The sequence below is a fragment of the Sinohyriopsis cumingii genome, chromosome 15 (assembly GCF_028554795.1).
Source record: "Sinohyriopsis cumingii isolate HCF-2022 chromosome 15, ASM2855479v2, whole genome shotgun sequence".
In the NCBI taxonomy this organism is placed as follows: domain Eukaryota; kingdom Metazoa; phylum Mollusca; class Bivalvia; order Unionida; family Unionidae; genus Sinohyriopsis; species Sinohyriopsis cumingii.
The window spans coordinates 60,152,814-60,176,001 of NC_142975.1; the positions used below are offsets into that span (position 1 = coordinate 60,152,814).

General features: G+C 34.6%; 1 long non-coding RNA gene across 1 annotated transcript; it reads left to right on the forward strand.

The window, feature by feature from the left end:
- The first annotated feature begins 667 nt into the window (after positions 1 to 667).
- LOC149781892 (uncharacterized) lies at positions 668 to 3,938 on the forward strand. Its single transcript, XR_016414538.1, has 2 exons — positions 668 to 887; positions 3,435 to 3,938. It is a non-coding gene; the product is annotated as an uncharacterized LOC149781892 (long non-coding RNA).
- The last annotated feature ends 19,250 nt before the right edge of the window (positions 3,939 to 23,188 follow it).

Consider the following 23,188-nt stretch of genomic DNA (forward strand, 5'->3'; position numbering starts at 1 on the left):
TAAAAAAAAAATAAAGCTTTATGAATAAATCTTTCTTTTTCTTTATGGGGGGAAGTGTTATGTATATTTTATTTACTTGCATCTGACTTAATATATATTTATTTCAATTTAAATATGTGTCAGTTTTAAATTTTTTATTTTTCATTACATGATATTTTGTTATTAGGACTACACAAATTTTATTCTTGGATTATTTTTGGATTTGATTCTATAAAACCGTAAGTTCATATATTTTCATTTTTACAGAATTTTTCCAGGTAAATTAATTTTGTATTTTTTCAAAGATTGTTGTTTTTAAGCTTTCTTGTGTTACTGTTCATTCGTTTATTCGAGCCTAAACACGTGACAAAAGAATATACATACATACATACATCAATCAAATGGGTTCCATAAACTGACCCATCCGTCCTTTTTTGGTCACATACAGTATAGTGACATTCAAATGTGACATTATGACCTCAGTATAACCGCCAAACATGTAACAGCTTTGGAGGAAATAAAAGCGTTGACTTGCATACACACCCGGGGCAAAACGTGCAGGACATTCGCAGACATTAACCTTTCTCACGTGTAATGCATACGTCATTAACGACAGTCCACCAGAAAAGGTATAAATTCTTGAGTATTTGCAGCAACGCGCAATGGTCTTTCAAACTTTCCTCAAAAGTGCCAAATTTGTACAGAGACACAAAACACAATGTTGCTCTTCCTATGCATATTCGGTCTTCTCGGTTTGTCAATGGCTCAGACTTCCATGACGACACGTACACCAAACGCTGACCTCGGCAATCAAGGAATGGCAGCCTCTGGTGGGACGTTGAACGGAATATTTGACAATAACACTTCAGGTGGTGCCCTTGGCAGCATGATGATGCTCAGAGCTGGAGGTATGTGTTGTTACTTAAGTCACATTTTGGTCAAAACTTCAATATTATTGGTACATAACACTATCATAGTATTGGAGTATAAATCGCGAAATACTAGTCAGGTAGGTTACTCTCCTTAAATTGTATTACAAATGTTTATAAATTTGTAATAATGAATATTTTCCAGTGCATGTTTGATAGCAAGCTAATTTCATGGTCTGATTTGATGGTGAACATAAACAAAGGACTATAATATCACAAATTCTATGTTACACAGGCGCTGTATATTTGTACTTGTCTATCCAACAAGAGATTGTCTGCTATTCGAATGTGTGCACGCGAACTTGAATGTGTGTGTATTATTTTTTCCTACACTACATTTATTATTCATAGATTATGTGAGATGGGTAAGGTAACGTTGGAATGATTCCCCGACCCAATGGTCAACCTATTACGAGGACAGTAAACTATTTTCCAATTGAATGAGGGGTGTCATACATAGTGATAAATGTTTTTAAAACAAATCAAATGAAACTTGTTTGTCTTCATATTGAATCAGTTTGAATGCGTTCATAACACACATAGCATGCTTGAACCCGATTACACCTTGCAGCAATTTGTCGAGGTGGAGGGTTCTCTCCTTTACGTGAATTAGCGATGCACATGCAATACCATAGGAAGTGCAGTTCAAAGAAATAGAGAATAAATATAACACTGCACACATATTCTGAATGGTAGAAATATATATACAGTGAACTCCTCTTTCGTACAATGTCATACCAGTAATTAAAAAGGGAGCTTCTTAATTCACACCATGTCCATATCTCAGTAATCTTAGAGGGCCCCCGGGGGGTCACGTGGTCTAAGACGCTTGCCGTTACATATCACTGACATCTCACATGTTCTTGTGAGTTTAAGTCTCGGTTCGGGTATGTGACAATCGTTGCCAGTAGCTCGGTGGATTTTCATCTCGGGGTTTTCCCGGATTTTCCTCTGCCAGATATTTCTGCCGCCATATACTGTTTAGCATGTGCGTTATGCCTACAAAAACAACATCCCCACCCCCACCCCCGCTTCTCTTATCTTCGGGAATTTATATTTCAGAGGAAAGTTCACAAGTATAATGGAGTTGAAATGAAGTAAGTCGAGGGAAATGATTTTGGGTCTAAAAGAAGCAATTGTAAAATCCATCTAACCCAAGTTTTATTAAGATTATCCTTTATTTACCAGTATATCTATCTAAACTTTTTATCCTCCAAAAGCTTAAATAAATGAAATTAAGTGACACCATGAATACAATTACTAAATTAGTATTTTCTCCTAGGCCACTGCATTGTTTTCAGCACCCAATATTACCCATAAAAATATAAAGTTAATTAGGTGCTAGATAAAAGTTTTTATCAGCACTAATGAGGTCCCGTTCGGTTAGATTTCTAATGCAATTTAATTATGTAGTCGAAACGTTTTCATTTATTTTTAAACGATCTCTGTTGTGATTGGTTTTATAGGTTTTGGAGTAGATCAAATTATTTTCCAACCCTAATAGCAAAAACACAATTTATATATGTGAAACCTGTTTTTCAAAACGATTATCTTATGTAGCCATATTGAAAAAACATATTTGTTTCTGAAGTATTAAATATATGTTTGCGTTAGTGTAACTTTTTGATCTATAAGCTATATGCAAAACAATTACTTTTTCTACATCTAAAACTTTTGTTCACTTTCTGAAAAAGGATGTGGGTAATTTCTATTTACAGTTATTTATACTTCGATGTAGTTTTCAGAACCAGAGACAATTGAAAGTGCTTTATTTAATTGCATTCACACATAAAAATACACTGCTACGCGAAATTTTCTTTCCATCATATTGCAAGTCGTGATAAATGAAAAGGTAGTAGATTATCCTACCTTCCGCCATAATCAAGAATTAATAATAATAATAATACTAAAACACATTACAAAAATGCACTGCTTCAACTCGTTAAGCCTCATTAGTTTGAAAAGATCGCAGAATTGTGTCTAACCTACGCCTATGATGTTTAGACTCTTTTTGTTCAATCCAGCGTTGATTAGAGAAATGGGGATCTTCTGTCAAGAGGAAATAAAAGTCATTTATTAGTTACATTTAAACAGACGTCATCTCTTGCGTTGATTTCCATTGCATAGAGTTCAATTCTGAGGAATTCTGACAGGAGGGGTATAATTTGTGCAAACGGAAATTTAGTTTTTCCATGCAAGGACCAAATTATTGATGCAACCGAAGACAGCTATATTATGGTATTCCTCAAACGCGCATCGCGATTTCTGCTGCTAATTGAAGAGGAGTGTTTGGATTCTTTCTTGTTTACACTTATTAACTGTAATATATTCTTCATTGTTCCATATTTTGGTGCAGTTTACAATGTATATTTATTTTAAAAATTCAAAGCTAATATTAAGACAAATTCAATGAAAAGATAGCGAAATTAAAAACTCTTTGCATCCAAATCTTAATGTGTTAAGTTGGTTATATTCAAGAAAATGCGGCAAAGATAGCGATTCTGATCTAACTGTATTTATTTTCAGGCGACACCTTCAGGGATTTGGCCGGTTTCCGGTGCTTACAGGAGTTGATTTCACCTGCCGGACCAATTGACCCAATATGCTTCATGCTTTGGTTATAGAAAGAGGATTAAAATAGAAGTGCTCAAACTATCATAGCAAAGTTGATGTAGTTCAACTTAACAGTTCATTTTGCTCCACTCATTTTCACTGTGATCATCATCTCCTCACCGAATGGAAAAACTGGACATTTGTAGCTGAATCAAACATTGATTTGGAATCCTTTCGTGCATCTTTTTTTTTTACGAAGCTTTAATTGTACATTAATTTTGTGTAAGATAATCACAGATAGTTTTTTAAAACTCCATGCTGGTTGTGGGTTGACCTGCGTGTTTAAAAAAGAGAAATGTTCAACTATAAAAAAGGAACATTTTTTTACTCGAAACGATCATAAGATGAACATTCTAACATTTTTCTTATGTTTTCGAAGAACAGAATTTTCTCTACCAAAGCCCACAATAAATAATAAGCGAAATACGGCGTATCTTGTATTTTGTTTCTTTCCTTATAGCAGTGCATATTAGAGTTCTCTCTTTCTCTCAATGTGTACTGAGGCTCTAATGATCTGTGATGTACGTCATCGGTGTGGGCTGGAGGACCAGTCTGTTGATGGTTTAGTCCCACCTCGGAAGATTTTGCTATAAATGACAGACATTACCATGCATGTTGAAGGATCATGCGTGCTTACGTGAGTGTGCTTGCGAGTAAATCATTTAATCGAGTGGTTTTAATTTGAAATTGAAGAAATATAATGTACGCTAACGTATTTGATGAGAGTGGAAACGTGTAAATATATACATGCTAAGTGACGTCGTCGGTAGTATTACGTTACAGTGATATAATACGCTTTTAAATGACAGGTAAATGTTACATATACTGCATTTAGATTGAGACAAACACATATGTTCAAAAGAGACAAACTCCTCCCGTTCCACCTCTCTGAAATAGGTAATCGTAGACATGCTTCCCTAGTTTGTAAATTTGTATGCGGACAAACATACAGCTGTATGTAGGAAGAATATATTTTTAAAATAGGTGTTGTGAATAACACTCGACGTCCTTTTGGCCATCATGAAAATACCTTCATTTTGAACTTTTGACGCCATAACTGCGACTTTGAATACAAATAATTTTAGAAATAATTCGATTTCAATAGCCTCTAAAAATTGTTTCGCTGCTTTTGTTGATGACACACACAAATATTGATGAAGTTAAAGAAGTTATTATGACGTGTAAAAACGGTCTTGAGAATAGTTAAAAATGGTCACTGTTTACATCCAAGGTCGTTTACTAGCGTACAACGGAATATGCCAATTATAGACCAATCTCTCTTTCTTCGCTGTGTCGAAAAAAATCTTTGAAAACTGCATTTTTAAACAAGTATACAATTAGTTATATAAAAATCGTCTTTTTATAAGCATCAATCAGGATTCATTGCTGGTCACACCAGTGTTTTTCAACTTACTGAAATGTACCATTGTATATGGAATGAATTAGAACAATCTCAAAATTCTTGTATTGTATTTTGTGATCTATTAAAAGCTTTTTATTGGGTCTGGCACAGAGGCATATAATTTAAATAAAATAAATACGGTGTTTCTGGTAATCTGATAAAATGGTTTTAAAGTTATTTTAAGTAATTAAAAAAAAACGGTCCTTTTGCATGAGTCTTACTCACGGGTGCCACAAAGATCCGTGCTTAGGCCACTCTTGTTTTAATCTATGTAAACGATACTGCCGATGGTATAAACTATCTCTCTCTCTTTCTACTTCGTATTTTCACAGATGGCTCTCTCTACTTCATTCACCCCCTTATGCTTAAAAAGAGCTTATCATGAATAATTATTTAACAAAATTGTATAACTGGTCCAAGCAATAGTACTTAAAGTTTAATCCAGAAATAAACCCAGTGGCTATATTTTTCAAGAACAGAAACGTAGCAAAAAATCCTGAACTGGTGTTTGATAATATCGAGCTTAAATATGTGGATTCTCATCGCCATCTAGGATTATTACTTTCGTCAAATACCAATTGGACTTGTCACATTGATAGCATCGTCAATCGAATTGCCAATCTTCGAAAATTAAAATACAAACTTAGCAGACAAATTTTATCCAAACTGTATACAACTTATACCAGGCCTATCTTGGAGTATGCCATTGTAGTCTGGGATGGGTGCTCATTAATCGATTCAGAAAATTTGGGCAAACAAACAACAGTTTGAAGCGGCAAGAATAGTTACAGGACTTCCAAAATACAACTAGTTGCAATCTAGTTTGAAACAGGGTCGGGAAGTTTATAGTCTAGAAGAAAAAGACAAATATTATTAATACTCTGCAACATTAAAGCGAGCCAAGCTCAAGATTATCTCAATTAATTATCCCCCCCGTTTCCGAACAAGCGACTTATAATCTTCAACATTATATTATAAGGTCATTTGCAATATCATTACATTCAGTTTAATATGTCTTACAATGCTTTTGAAAAAGTGTTTTTGTCCAAATATTGTATCTAGAAAGAAAGGTTTATTAATCGAACCCTGGACTCTCTCTCTCTCTCTCTCTCTCTCTCTCTCTCTCTCTCTCTCAGCCAATTTTTCATTATTATTACGTTTTCGTGTTGACTATGTTGTGCCCAATCCCACTGTATTTTATTGCTATTGTGACAAAAGATATGTTAATAAACAACACCACCGCAAAAAAGAACAAACAAAATAAAAACCAAAATAAAAAAGAAGAAACGGAATAGGCTGAGGACGTTCATGAAAGCCATCCAATGACGGAGGAGTATCTGGCCAATCGGAACACGCCTTTCTGCCAATGACCAGGAAACGTACACGTAATTTGTTTACCAAATGACATCACGTGATGTTACCCAATCACAGAGTAATTACGGCAATTTATCGATTAGCTTGGCCATTATGCGCCTTTAATGTTTTTATATAAATGAGATTAAGTGTTGTTCCAATATTAAACCCTAACGTTCATTCCTTATTGATAGACTACGTCCAGAAAGGTATCCCCTCCCCTGAAAACATGCATGTGTAAAGGTACATATCATTTCTAAAAAGTTAAATTTTCCGTGTCCCACCTACCCTTTGTTGTTCATATCTAGTACATGTTCATTACACGCATACTAGACAATAAAATTGACAATCACCGTCCTTACAATAGAACCCTACACTAATAAGTAATATAAAGTCCTATTTTCTGTAAATAATTACAATAAAAGTAGCGAATTTACAAAAAGGCCTGATCTTGAAAAGGTAGATAAATTGTCTGTGTAAGCCTGACTGTAAAGTTGCGCAAACAAAATATTTCCCACATTCTTAGCCAGTATTAGGGATGACTCAATTTATATCGCTACAATGGGAAATCCATGTTTAAAATTGTCCACATTTCATGGGGCCCTACGGAAAATTTAACATGGGTGGGTTGATATGGTGCCTTATTGGAATTAACATTATGGCAAAGTTGGAGCGGCATAGGACCCAAAAGGAATTCCATGTTAAAAAGGAACCATATTTTACAGGACCCTGTGGAAATTTAATAGGAAAGCGTCGATTTTGTACTTAATGGGAATTAACATTATATAAACTCTGCATATATATGGCCCATTTGGGATATTCATGTTAAAGGAGTCGATGCGTTATGGTTGCCTATAGGAAAATAACATGAGGATGTGTGAATTTAGCATTTGCGATTTCTAGTCACCGATGGGAATTTAACATTAGCATTTTACAGACCCTATGTGAACATTATTATTAAATGTGTGACACTATAGGGCTTCAAGAACTTTAGCATACTCTAGGGGATATGAATCTTAAAAGAGTGGCCAGACACACCTAACTATAAACAATAACTCACTCTGACTGATTACTTTCTCTTGTGACAAAGCAAGACATATTTTGAATGACCAATATATATTATGACCGAGACACATCTATTTTGATTGACCAATACCTAAAGACAAACAAAAACGCATTCTGACTACTAATAATTGTGACAAACCAAAGCCTGTTCTGATTAACCAGCACTGTCTAACTAATACCTATTGTGACAGAGCAATATTTGTTGTAACTGACCAGCACGTATCGCCGTCACCATCCCTATGACATAGAGAGTCAAGATCATCCAGGAATGACATTCGTAACGTAGCACACGAGGATTATTTTCAATCTACGAGCAAGATAGTTTCAATAAATTTTCGAACGACAACCCAAAGGTAGTATCATTTATTACTGTACACTGATTGTATACCTGATATTGATGGAAAGTAAGTGACTTTGTATATACCGGCTTAATTCTTCAGACAATGATATATGTACGTATGTTTCTATTAAATGGCCGTCCATCTGCCTGTCTGTTTTCATGGATATATTGATGGATATTCAAGCATATAGTTAAGGAGGATAAACACGCGTTACATAAGTAAATATAGCACACATGTTTCGAATGTTAAAGCGTATAAAACAATTTACACAGCCCCTGGTCTCTATAGACATTTCTGTGATATACGAAAGGAAATATGTAAAAGATATTAAATGATACGTACTAAACACGAATATTTGGGTTTAAGCACAACATACAAGAGGACACAATATATATCCAGGCTGGTATCACCACGAGCAGGCAAACACGATAAAAACGTATCTTTAAAACTGCTTACCTTTTTCGGTTCACAAGAAAAATATATTAGATCATAAGGGACTATGTTACACTGTAGACAACTCGATATATATTATGTCTGAAAAAGGGGTTCAATGTCAGCTAAATATAATTAGTATCGTCAATTGAAAGTCCATGATATTATTGCGATTTTAAAAGTATCACCTTACATGTACGAGCTAATTGCAATGCCAGTATCAAGGAAAGATGAAATCATGGAGATATACCTCGTTTGGCAGACCTTAGATAATTACCTAGATCTCTATCGCCGAGTTATAAAACATTTCTGATCTCTTCATAAGTCTTTTTGTATCAAATCAAGCACATTCTGTCTCGTTATGCATTCATAAAATAGTGGGAGTCGATTTCCGTCCTTTCACCGTTCGTGGAACTGAGTCAAAATGCTTTCCATTATTTTAGTTCCAGTTACAGACTTAAGCCACTTCGAATACTTTAACGAATATAATGTTACCTCTGAAATCTCATATTAAAGATTTTGTCCGCTAAACGTTCGCGTGCTATCAGGCAATCATCATTGAACTGAATTAATATGGAATGTTCAGCTTTGCAATCTCTTCAATGTCCATTGATGTTGGTTGACTAATCGAACACATTAATAGCTTTTTGAAAAACATGCTGTTTGATATTACTTTTATCTTTTATCGTTTGTTGTAGCGTTTATGAGGTATTTCGACAACAGGTGATAATGGAATCGAATAAGAACAGCTCATGGTTAGTTTTGTCTAAACATGAATCGCATTGAAAAATATTTCAGGACAGCTATATTTGAGATCTCTTTTGTTGTGATTTGTAGTTTGGCATCCTCATTGCACAAGTAAATGGACCGACCATATAGGCACACAATATTTGTGATTTAACCACAAAAACAGAGAGAGAGAGAGAGAGAGAGAGAGAGAGAGAGAGAGACAGAGACATATATGACGATGCTGAAGGATAAAGAGAATGATTTAAATATGGAAACTATATCAATGGGTAGATATATTTCATAATTTGCAAAGAGAAATTAGGCCCTTGCGAGATGTCGCCCAAGTAGCGATACTCGTAATATCGCAGATCTAGAGATATCAGTTTCTCTAACACTTATACATTTCAATATTAAATTTCAAAATTTCAATCGCCTTTGCGGCGTTACCGTGTTTCAAGTTTCCATTCAAACATGGTTACCTTAAAAATAGATTTTCTTTAGACATATAGTTATTTATTCTCTTCTGTTCTTATGTAGTCAGTGTGTGTGTGTGTGTGTGTGTGTGTGTGTGACATCCTAGTCAGGGCGGAGCTAAGGCCAATCACTAACCAAGACCACCATAGTAACTCTGGGCCCCCGTGGCGATATAAGGCGCAAAACCTGTCCATATATGATGGAGACCAGCACTTTTCTAGCGCAGCGACTAGCGAAAACCTGTACATACATGGTCGAAACAAAACATGCAAAACAGAGAATGTCATTTATCTCATCACATGTAAGATCTGTAGCCTTCAGTATGTCGGAGAAGCTGAAAAGATTCACAAAAGGATCAACATTCATAGATCTGATTGGATGACAATGAAGCTGTACAAAGTCCAGTTGAAGAGCACTTCTCCCGTGGCTACACTTTCAGTGACAGAACACTTATTGCAATTGCTCACAAGTTCCGAAACCAGGAAAGAAAAGGAATCTTACTGGATACGCCGTCTTAGAACATTGAAACTATGCAGTTTAAACCAAGAAGACTATGAAAATACAGCCACACACAAATGCAATTATCTTTTAGCAGCCGGTACATTTTGTTTTAAATAATTATCGAAATCTGCTTATTGAGCACCCAATAACCTATAACTACTACTATACAAATGCAATACCCGGGATATAATTTGTGGATACATAGATTTACATAAAATAACAGATGGCGATATGGCTCATCAATTTCTAGGTCAATATGAAATATTGTTCAGCATCAGCATCCAGTTGACGTAAACTAGTTGTAACTTAAAAATAGTCAAGCTTATAGAAATAGCCATGTAAAACGTTGTAACCTGAACGATTTTTTTCTGTTTATTTGTTTGTCTTGTATCAGTTTTGTATTTGCCTTGGAAAAAGACCCATTTAGAGTCGAAAACGCTCTGGCTTGTGATAAACTAGTTTTGCACTATGCGTTGTCAGTTTATCGCATTTATCTTAATTTAATCGCTGAGAAACGTGATCCCTTGCCCGATCCACTGCACTTGAAAGGATTGTTATTCGCCAGATTGATGGATGGATGGATGGACGGACGGACGGATGGTCGGATGGATGGATGGATTAGATATCCATTATTTTGTGTAGGTGTTAAGAATTGCAAGTTTTATTTTCATCTGTTCAACTCGAGAGACTTACCTTTGATATATAGTTGAAGATGATTATTTTTCTGCATATAGATATGTATAAGTGATTTCCTTTGACTACTAAAAAGCGAGGAATATTCTTTTCTATTATATCGTGTATAGTAGGGTTTGTGAGTATGTGCCCGAATATAGGGGCAAAGGGGCACTTCCCCCACGAGATTTCACCTCTAAACATATTTTCACCAATATCCCTAAAACTTAATAGGTGACCACTGCACGTCTCCCTCTCCCCGCCCCCGAAACAAGTCTGCGGGCGCCCATGTTTACGAGATATTTTGACAAAGAAGATGACGCTACAGATTGATACCTGTCTTGGTAAGATAATGATAATTTGCATGAAAAATTAAGCTAATACTTTAACTCTACCTGATGTGGTTTGGAGTGTGCTCTATGGGTATTTTTACCAGCATCTCGTGCGTATATAGAGATGGAATGCTTTATTTGTCAACTATTATTATTTTTGGAGAGAGAGAGAGAGAGAGAGAGAGAGAGAGAGAGAGAGAGAGAGAAAATGAAGGAAAAGGAAAAATGGTTACGGGTGAAAATATATCTAATTATCTAATGGCAGCTACTCAGTGGATCAAGGAAGAAGTTGAAATGTTGATATCGCTCAAGTAGCTAGAGCCCTTTTATGTCGACTGCGGCGAAATCAATTTCTTACACTGTTACATTTTATCACACACACACACACACACACACACACACACACACACACATATATATATATATATATATATATATATATATATATATATATATATATATATATATATATATATATATATATATATATATATATTTATTTATTTATTAGAACTCTGTTGTCTTAAAATATGTAATAGGAAAAAAGATAAGTACCAAGCATTGTAAAATTCAAAATTTTCCTATCAGAATGCAACATGAAAAACAAAACAGGAACTCACGGTATTGCGAGTTAAATTCTAAATAATCATATAATTACAGACACAAGTCCTCATGATTAAAGTCCTGAACAAACGTTAATGGAAATCCTAGTTAAATACAAAGTGTTGATGTGCCTATAATGGCCTGTATAATGGTGATGAGCTAACAGTCTTTTTATGCATCACAACAATACTATCCAGGAATTAAATCCTTATTTGAATTTTCACTATAAATACAAGTCACTATAAATTTAAGTCACTATAAATTGAAGTCCTTATTTCAATTTTGAAGATCACTTTATATTTGCAGTGAAAAATAATTAGAATAAATAAATAATAATAATAAATAACTTCTAGGAGAAAAGCAGTTCTGGACACAACAATAATAAAATTAAATCTGCTCAGTTATTCAAGCACGAACGAATAATTTATAGATAAACATGATTATATAATCCTCTACTTGACCTCAGGTCAAAACTAGCATTTTCTAAAATAACTATTGCCTAATTGAAAACAACCTGGAGGCTTCTTAAGGTTTACAAAATAAATCTTATTTATAATTAGAAGGTCTGATACTAAAATTATAATATAGAATATTGAATATATCAGGTAAGGCAGGTATATTTCCAATTACCTAGACCCAGACCCAAATAAATATGTTTACTTCTACTAAAATAAAAAAATTAATGATTCAGATTAAGTAGAAAATGAAATTGATTTTGCTTAAGGTCAAGTTCTACATACAATGTTACATTATCACTAGCATATATTGGAATAGAAAAATGAAAACAATGTATAATATATATATATATATATATATATATATATATATATATATATATATATATATATATATATATATATATATATATATATATACACAGAGAGAGAGAGAGAGAGAGACCTTTCTTTCCATTCAAACTGTTGCATCTTGTACATTGTCATTAAGCCCACCAAAAGTCTGAAGTTAATTTTTCCGCTGTATTGTTCTGTTTATTTAGCTTGGAAGATTTCATTAGTTTGGGTAGTTTTGCGTGATTGTGCGATACTGCGAAATGCTTATTGTTCAAAATAATCCCTTGTGGATGTGCGTATGTTTGTGTGTTCTTTACTGACCAGATTTAGAAGGTCTTAATTACGTAGAAACGTAGGGAAGCTTTTATTCTTTCTACAGTTTTTCCATGGCCCCGTTATCCATATTTGTATTGTTTCGCACCTGACATTATTTTGTCATGAATTATATCATTTAACTATGTAGCACGATGTCATCTTGTGGGTCTCTCCATTGGGGTTCAAGACCAGATCAGGACAGATTTCGTTATCACGGAATCGGTATGAAAACGTAGACAAAATAACATCTATTGCTGAGAATTAATCGGTATGAAAAATAAGACAAATTAACTTTTACTGTAGACATTTAATAGATGCGTAAATTATGACAAAATAACGATTATTATTTACAGTTAATTAAAACCGATACATAGCAAGTTCAAATAAAATGTCAAATAAATATCAAAGTTGTCTTGGCGATGTTAAAGCATTTTCAAAGCTGTAAAGGGCGAATATTTAGCCTTTAGCCTTTATTTACCAAAACGAAAAATCAGTTTCACTAAAGTGTTAAGAGGAAATTAAAAAATTCGGCAAATTATATATATATATATATATATATATATATATATATATATATATATATATATATATATATATATATATATATATATATGTATGTGTGTGTGTGTTTGTGTGTGTGCATATATATATATATATATATATATATATATATATATATGGTGTGTGTGCGCGTGCGTGTATGCAATTGACATACATTTTTCACTTGTCAAGTGGAATGATTATTTAGTGATTGTGTCGAAACCATGTGTGTCAAATGTGAAATGCTTTTACTTCACAATTGAAATAGTTCCGTTTATCTTCTCAAACAAACCCTCAATTTTCTTTGTATTATATAAGTTCAGGTTCAAAACGTAGATCAGAATGAATTATTCCCATTATGTTCGTGCCAGTGCTTCAGATAATGTAATCTTCATTTAAACAATATTCTAAAGAAGACCCGAAACTTAAAACAAAATTAGGATAGAACCTTATGTAGAATCTGTCGTCTACATCTAGGACTTTAACTAACACCGTTTGTCTGAACAAATACTGCAATTGCAGTGTTGATTTTAGTTGATACATTTGTTGCGCCGAATGATTATTGTAAACTTTGCTAGGAGGGTTTGCAAATTGATAGAATCGGGCAATTCTGCATACAAGTTTGAATTTTGTGACGCTCTGAAGCTGACACAGTAATTGCTTGACCTAAATTTTGATAGTTGATTTCTTAATGCAACTCGTACACATTTCTCCAATGTTTTCGGGCAAATATGAGCGTGATGAAAACTTAAACAGTTCACCGCGTTTTTGTAATATATTCAGTCGAAAGAATTACTCTAAATTTTGTATCATTTGTCGAGTTTGCAAAGTATTTGGTCAACACGTTTCACCATTTATCCAAGTAAGTCAATGCATTCAGTAGCTGGCATTTTGCATGGTACTTGATTTTATTTTAAAGAAGTTAAATCTTGAAATATCATTTTGTGGTTTTGGAGTATATGTCAGTTCATTTATATATCCGATGCATTTCATGAATTGGGTACAAGTTAGTTAGTGGCAGAGGCAATATCGTTAAATTACAGTTGCCACTGGGGCAATATCAATATTTCAAACACTAATCCATTGAAATGTTCCACTGGCATGTAGTTTGTATTTATTTTTTAAATTTTTTTTAACCTTTTGATTACTTTGCATGCTTGTGTTTGTGCAATAATTCTGAATTTGTGTGCAAGTGTCATTTTTTACGTTCTTTCTTGTCCGCTGGGGAATATGTTATTTAGGCGAAAAAGGTAGCGAACCTATTATTGCGCTCTCACCCATCGCCGTGCCGTATTTAATGTTTATGTTATTATATGGGTGTCATATGTCGCACCCTTACATAACTTCGACATTATTTATGTTGTCTAATTGTCTGGGACTTTGTAACCTAGTAGTTACATGAAATGGAGTTCAGGACCAGGTCACGGCAGATGTCCTGGTTATTTGGGCATGAATAGAAAGGCTTACTCGAATATGAGATACGTTGATATTAGTCGTAACTGTTCCATTTCTTTGGTGCAATATTTGTTAAATTGTACGAAAATATAGAAATTTACCTATATCTGTGTCTATATGTATTGCCATTTTTAAATATGATTTGTTTCGGTCAGTTTGTTTATTGTGAACTCTCAAAATGCTAGTTTTAAAATGCAACCAAGTTGACGAGTTTCGTGAACACAGGACCCGGGAAACACATTTTCTCACCCATGCAACAGAGAAATCTAGCTGTTTTGCTAAACGTATTTTTCCTATCTCAGTCAAGTCATATCAGACCAGTCGTCTCAGTGAAGGTGTCCACGCGCTCAGAACTACTGAAAAAAAAAGAAACCATTGTTGTCTTCTTCATAATTGTTTTAAAATCAAACAACAACAACAAATATATAACAAAAACATAGGAACTTAAGGTCAATCCATCTTTGAGAACACACCATACAAAATCATTTCGAGAGAGACAAAGACACAAACGCATACGATGTCGAGCTTTTTGGTATTATGCTAGTTCGTTCCACACAGCGTGGTCAGTTTTATCCTATATGCAGGCCTAGCTCAGTACAATTTCAGGTCAGCGTCATTAAATGTAGCTAAAGCTAACTAACTAGTTTTAAATACTTCCTGTGAAACAAATTATATACTGTTAGCCGTGTTTTTTTTATAACTTGTTTACTTTTGTTTCTCTATGTGAACACGTAACGTCATCACAGTGATGACTGTATGTGATGCAGATTAAAGGTAAATTTCTGAAACTCAATATAAAAATGTGAACAACACCCATAGGCAGATAATCCTTTCCAAACAAATGTACATCTGAAGTACTAGTATGTAAAAAACAAACATTAGGTGAATATTAAGAATTGTGAAAAAATCGACCCTCAAAATTGAAAAGGCTAACATTAAGCAATACGAGATAGAAGATGAACGGTAATGGTGTTGAACTTCCATAAATTGTACATAAAAAGTTTTAAGAATATATAAAACTAATATATGTTTATAATACCTTGAGATTATAGGTTCAGTTTTTCATATAAACCGCATGTCCTCAAAAGGTCAAATATTTTATTGGGTGGTACATCATGTTAACATTTTTAAACCAGCTCAGATCAAGAAAGAAAAGTAGAAACAAAACTGGTACCTAACAGGGTAAAAGTCTGTACACACGACAAAAATGCTTATTGTTGTCACTGGGTATTGACAGGTAAAAAATCTGGATCACCCTTGAGGTATGCGTGATACAAGCTTTTTATTGTCAGTTGGAGAATCCCTTGTTCATGTCGAAAAGCAGAAAACTTGTTTTTGGTTTTGCGTCATTTTATAGGTGACGCGAATTGGAGTGGATTATGTCTTATTGCGTAGCAGTTAAATGAAATTGGGTTTCAGGCCAGGTGGTCATCGTTTATAGGGTGTGGAAAACATAATAAAAATCACCTTTTGGTAAGAGATAATTAATATAATCCGCTATAACTTTAATCAAGTACAAGACGTAGAATTGTTTTAAACAAAATATAATTGTTTTTTTAAAAATAAAAAAACATACATTTCTTTTATTGGGATGAGAGGAATTTTGCAATGTGTAATGCATTTCACGTATCATTAATAGCTGTCATTTCAGAGAGATCTAATAAATGCCCAGTCCATATGTTCATAAGGCATGAAAAATTGCCTCTCGGAAAGTTGAGACTGGAATATTAATACATGTATATCAATCAGAAACATAGCTAGTGACAATCTTGCCGTTGTGTACGTATAAAAACTGGTTCGGAGGCACATAACTATTTTGTCTTCCACCCCAGCAACAAAGAGAGCTACAAGTGCACCAAATCTTTCAAAATGCGTTCACTTTTCTATTTACTTGCCGTGATTAGCGTTGCAATGTCGATGACTACTCCCCCACCTGATGCTGCGACCGATCTAGAAGGCGGTGCTGCGTCATTGGCGCAATTGATGAATACAGTGGGACAATCCGGCGGCGGAAGGATGGGTCGTGGACGCAGCATGATGAGCGGATTAGGCAGCCTCCTTGGCGGAGGCGGAAATCCTCTACGGAGCGTCTTCGTGCTTAGAAGCGAGAGTAAGACATTTATTTTCATTTCATTTCTATTTTTTCAGCATTGATAAAGCTACATTTAACGCATAAAAGTGTGAACTATATATTATTTTTTTTCTTCAAAATGCATCACTTCTTCGGAAGAACGTCCCCCCCCCACCCGAAAATGTAATACAGGAAAAAAAAATATGCCAAGCTGCAGTATAAGAGTATTTGTACCAAATTAGATTCCCTGATTTATTACTATACAAATTAATTTAAATCAAACCGTTTTTGTAGAGAATTATTTCCAGATATATTAACTGATTCTGCGGTTTTGGTTTCACCATAAAAAACAGTACGTAAATACACAATTAGCTTACATATTTATGTTACTAATTTCAACTTTGTTTCTGTCATTCGCCTTGAAGAAAACGACTTGCAAATCCAGAAATAGATTGGTCAGTCTCTCTGACATGCTACACAGTCATGTTTGTTTCCTGTGCGTTGATACATATACACAAGTTTATGTTTTTAAAACAACCTTCATTGTAAATAATCCCAAATGTCAAAAATATCGTCATCTTAGGATCTTATTGATTGGCTTTATTGAGATTGGTATGTTCAGCCAATCGTTGTGCCGTAAACTATTGTAAGTTGGTATGTTCAGCCAATCGTTGTGCCGTAAACTATTGTACGTTGGTATGTTCAGCCAATCGTTGTGCCGTAAACTATTGTAAGTTGGTATATTCAGCCAATCGTCGCGCCTGAAACTACAGTAAGGTGTAGCTTTACCTTTTCTTGGAATATCATTTTTGTATCAAACAGATAGTATATCAACAGTTTGCGGACTAAGCGATTTACATTAAAGTTACAAATGAATGAAGTTAGAAAAAGTCTCGTAACTGACGTAAAAATTACAATGCAAACGGGTTTTATCAATGATCCATCAATGGAACATTTTAACTGAACGTATCCACAGGAGTTTTAAACTTTCGAGCTATGGTGTAGCAATAAATGAAAACAACTCGTCATTATTTATTGAAATAATCGACGTTAGATTATTTCTACATGCTTGCTTCTGTTTTCGCTTGAGTCAGCTCTTCGATGCCATGGAAACTAATTACTTTTTTTTAATACTGTGAATTCAAAAATGCCGATGAGTATAATGTTCTTTTAAGTCTCATTCAGTAAATACTTTATTTGGTGAATGGTCAGATGCATTTAAAGACAGAACACTTTTCTACTGATATTATGAAGTATTCATGGTTTACAACAGCCATAAAGCAATAAAATTATTACACTGCGAATGCAAATTAAATCACAGTAATTATGGTTGTAAAAGAACTCGAAACGATAGTTATCGTTTATCTTTTGTCGCCCTTCTTTAAAATGTCACATTATATTTGCATGACAGATTGTTCGTAAGTGTTAACATTTAACAATCGCATGATGGTTTATCGCCACTGAATTCATTGAGATTGAGGGGAAGATCAAATGAGTTCAATCCCATGGTGCATGTGAGTATCCAGGAACGCAAAGCGTGGCTAATGGCATTTGCTTGTCAACGGATTCTTAAAATCATTTGTATTACCTAAAATCATGAAAACATTTTTGTCTTGAAAACTATTTTCGTCTTGTAAAATATTTAAAGTGTATTTAGCCGTTTGTAAGAGTAACATAGTGACAACTTCTTGGCTTACATTTATGTTTTCTGACCTGTGAAACGAACGCTCTCATGATTCGAGAAAGCATTTAGTAAATCTCTATCGTCACATAAATAATAATATATTCTTATCAAAGATGTATAGTCACCATCGGTAGCAAACTTTTAAGTTTTACGAAAGAAAGAACTAGTTCTGTAATGAACTGGATCATGGTATGTATAGTTTTACTTCAATAAACCTCTCCAGTGTCCTAGCGGTTAGAGCGTCCGCCTCGAATGCGGGAAGTCGTTTGTTCGAACCCCGGCAGAGTCATACCAAAGACTTACAAAACTGGTACTAACAGCTGCCTCGCTTGGCGCTCAGCAGTAATAGGTCAGTGTTAGGACTGGTCAGCCTGGTGTCAGGATAATGTGACTGGGTGGGACATCATGCTACATGTCTGCGGCATGATGCCCCAGTGCTAGACATCACTATAAACTGTCACACTGCAGACAACGTAGCGATATGACTGAAAAATTGTTAAAGCTACGTTAAAAATCCAAATCACACACACACACACACACACACACACACACACACACACACACTTCAATAAATGTCACATGGCCAATTCCACCTTAAGTTGAGTGCAAGACCAAATATAGGGTTAATGAATAGTAAATTGTTCCCCTAATTTCTCCCGTTACTTTCTAAGATAAGACCATTGTTTGTTGAATAAATATGAGTGGTTAAGATTTTAGATTACCTGCTTAGCAAACTATTTTCTTCAATATGCGCATTGTGCCTCTGCTTCTCTTCTGCCACCATTTTGTTAAGATGATACATCTGCCTGGCTACAAAACTTCGCCACCACACGAAGTAGAAAATGTATGTAAAAACATCCTCCGATCTTCTGGTTGTTGTTGGTGTTGTTGTGGGGTTTAACGCCATTTTTCAGTACAAGATAGGCTATTCCTGGCGGCCAGTATTAATGGTGGAGGAAGAACCCGGGAAAATCCCGGAAAGAACCACCGACCCACGAGAAGCTACTGGCAAGCTTTCTCACATACCCACATAGGCCGAGACTAGAACCCACGAAGACAGATGTTCTGGTTGTTGTGTAAATACACTGATGAGAGTTATTGATATATCAAATACAATTTTGATTTTCAGTGGAAAATTCACACATATTAAAAATATGGTATCATCGTCCTCGTAGATAATTCTGTACAGATGCTATGTACACTGGTTAGTTGTAGAACTGAAAAATCGAGGATTATTTTGTTTGAAATCTCAGATAAATTCATATGCATAATTTGTGAAATAAACATCGAAATGGTCATAGAAAAGTTTTGGACATTTTTGTCGTCTTGAATTAATTCATCGTAAGACACGTAAGAGATTTCACTGCTGACTGCGAAACTATAAATTATGTATAGTAATAGAAAAGATAAAAGCGATTGACCTTGAATATATATTCGCAGAATATCACTACAATTATATCATGGTTGATCACTCTTTGTTTTCAGACGAGAAGTTGCACCAATTGGCCGGTATAGACTGCTTGAACAACCCATGGACGGTGACTGGGCAAATTGATCCTTTCTGTGTGATATTGCACTTAAGGCATCCCATGGGGGGATTTTGAAATCCCAAGTGCAAACGTCTTCTTATTCAGGAAACTGGACAATAAATGCATGCGTTATATTTGTAAGATAAATTTTGTTTAGTACACCTTTCACATAGCATGAACCTAAAGGAATCCCAAGCTTAAACAGATCACCAGTCTACAAGACTCATACCACGATGTTATACTGATAACTGAATTAAGTTTGCGCCATCTGAAACTGATTCCATTTACTTCTGGCGCTAACGATTTTGCTGCTTTCAAAATTGGAGGGATCCTACTGACACAATGTTGAACATGGTCTGTTTGTATCACTCGTATTAAAACCATATTCATGTTGATCTTTAGGACTCATTGTTTTGTCAGATGTCCAAGAAATCTATATCTTCATTATGAAATAGAACTGATTATAAGGGCTACAAAATATTGCACAATATTGTCTATGATGTCTTAGCCATTACAGTTTCTAGCTTGGTATGGTATTTCATGCAGGAAACAAAGCAGAGTATTGTAACCTAATATAAAAATGTGTTTCCAATATTTAAAGTTTGGGGAAAATGTTGTTCCAATTTAAGTTTAAATTAATACCTGAAAAATCTGGATTTGAAACAACGCATTTTGCAAACTTGAAAGGTCATAATAGGTTTTGGGTAGACATTTATCTTCAGTATTTATCTTTATGTGAAATATTACTTTTCATGATATATTTTTCTGTGTTTAATTTTCGTATTTATTACCCTTCTATTATAATCGTGCAAATCTGGATTGTATTGCATGTAGCTAACATGTTAGCATATTTACTTGTCTTTGTTTCAAAAAGAATACTCTAATTGTCCCGTTTGTCCTTAAGTTAATAAAATATTTAAGTCACATTATTTTGTTTTAACTCAATCTCATATAAATCTACATTAATTTGAATGTTTCAAGTAACTCTCAAACGAACTTTTTCTTTAATCTAAAAGCCTTTTTGCTGGTTTGTTTTCTTCTCAGCTGACTTTGCTGCTAATTGATGGTTTAGTCAGCCAAGAAACAGATGGAGCTTCGCCTGACTTTCTATATTTGATCCATATTATTACGGTTGTTGCCTCTCTTTTTGTGTACCATCGTTTTGAATGAAGCATATCAGCGTCACACTTTGTCAAATGTGAAAGTAAAAAAATCCAGGCGATGTTCTAGAGTTTATGTTGAGAACAGCGCGTCTTTGCTCGAGTATGATTCTTAACGCTCTCGCATGATACTTACCTCAGTCTGAACGTCAATGTCATTTTCGTGAAATCGAGAAATAGCTTCGGATGTAGTTGAAAGAATACAATACATTTGTTGGGTTTGGTGATTCGCTTCTTGTTACATATGTTGAGACCGAAAGGGCCGATCACATTCCAATTACGACTTTGTATCCTTCCTCAGCCAAATAATACCATATGAGCAGAGAGCAGAGTGGATCCAAATATAGTTCACAATGACAGCAAAAACAGAACGGAAAAAGGCCGAGGAGATTCGGATTGACCTATACATGTTAAAAATAACGGAACAGTCTTAATGTGTGTTCTGCTGTCAATAATAAGCGATTCTATTGCAATAAAAAATTGTCTGCGCCCTAGTGCGAGTTTGATTGACGTGAGCAGGAACAATTAACTAGCCGTCCATTCCAAAGAAGGCAATTCTTAAACTGTTCATCTATTGTACCAAGTTTCGGAAGCAGATCTGATACTAGAAGCAAATTGTCGCTCTTGTAGAAAGACGACCTTCTTCCATCAGAGCAACCGAATTCAACACCACTCTCAAATCGATATGATAGCCATTCTGAACTAGCAGTACAGTCGTAAGACTTAGTCAAACGGTATGATCACATACCTGATTAAAAATTATACATGGTTTTCAGAAAAGAGTATTGCCACTTTTATTGTGTTGGAAAAAAGAAATGTATGGTAAAAGTGAAGCATTCAAAGCATCTCTAAATTGAATGCATTCATCTAAACGTTTTTGGAAACAATCATAACAATAATAAACTTGTGAGCTGCCAGCATCCGTTGTCGATTTGTAGCTGACTGTTATATAAATAGCAAACTTGTTAGTTTTCAGCATCCATCATCGATTCGTAGTTTAATATAGGATTAAATCATCACGGCTGGGTATTTATCGATGTGTAAATTTTACCTAATCACTCACAAAGTAAATAAAGTCCGAAGGACTTATGTTAACTTTGTGAGTGATTAGATACAATTTACACATCGATAAATACCTAACCATGATCATTCAATCCTTGTAATTCCAATTTACTTACTTTCTAACATCAGTTCAGCAGATTTAATCAACTAAAAATTCACTTTTATGTACATGGAAGTTTTCTTTCATTAGCCTCTTAACTGCGATAGAATACGTAGCCCTATCTTTGGTAGCCAAGATTCATCGATTCTTTAGACAGTGACACGGGGTAGCATGTCATAGCGGGTCATGCCATCGATATATTGCTATGACCATTACCTTAATATATAAAAAATGGTTACTGTGGTTAAACCAGGAATATTCCTTTTTTTTTTTCGAAAATTACGCTTGCGTATGACACGTGTTGTTATAGCAACGTCGTTGTTATGTTCTACGCATTTCGATCTTTCAAAAGCAAAATCGGGTCCATTTTTAGTGATATACCTAGACATATGACCCTGACCTTTAATAATCGCTGCTGTAACATGTTGTCGAGGTGAAATACAATATTTTCCGAAGATTGGCTTCTAAAGCCTGCCATATGCCTTCTTCAGCAAAAGGGGTGAGTGTTGGAGTGCAGTAAGGTCTGTGGAATTACATTGTTTAACTTCTAATGGTCTATTTTGATCTGTGGCTTGTCATTTTTAATCGGAAATCACAGGAGTGGTTGTGTGGGATCTTGTTGTTATTATGAGTTTGTAAGGCGTTGATACAGATAAAACTTCACATCAAATGATCTGGAAACAGGGAAATAAAAGTAGTCCGCAGATTTTATCGATGTGTAAAGAATTCCAGATCAGTATCACGTGACAGTTTACATCCAATCAAAAACATAGAAAACGCAATCAATTCATAAAAATTGGAATTAATGTCATTTAACTTGTAAGCTAGTGAGATGTCAGCATCCAGTATCGATTTGTTGTTGATTGTGATGTAAATTGTAAAACTGCAGGACACAATTTACCAATTTCTCTAAAAGGCACCTAATTCCAAGGTTCCATGAATTAGATGAAGTAATTCAGCAGTGTCTAAATTTCAATAATCCACTCGTAATATCCAGATGATTTAATCAAGTCTATATTCATAGATAATTTTCACAAATATCCCTTAATCACGCAT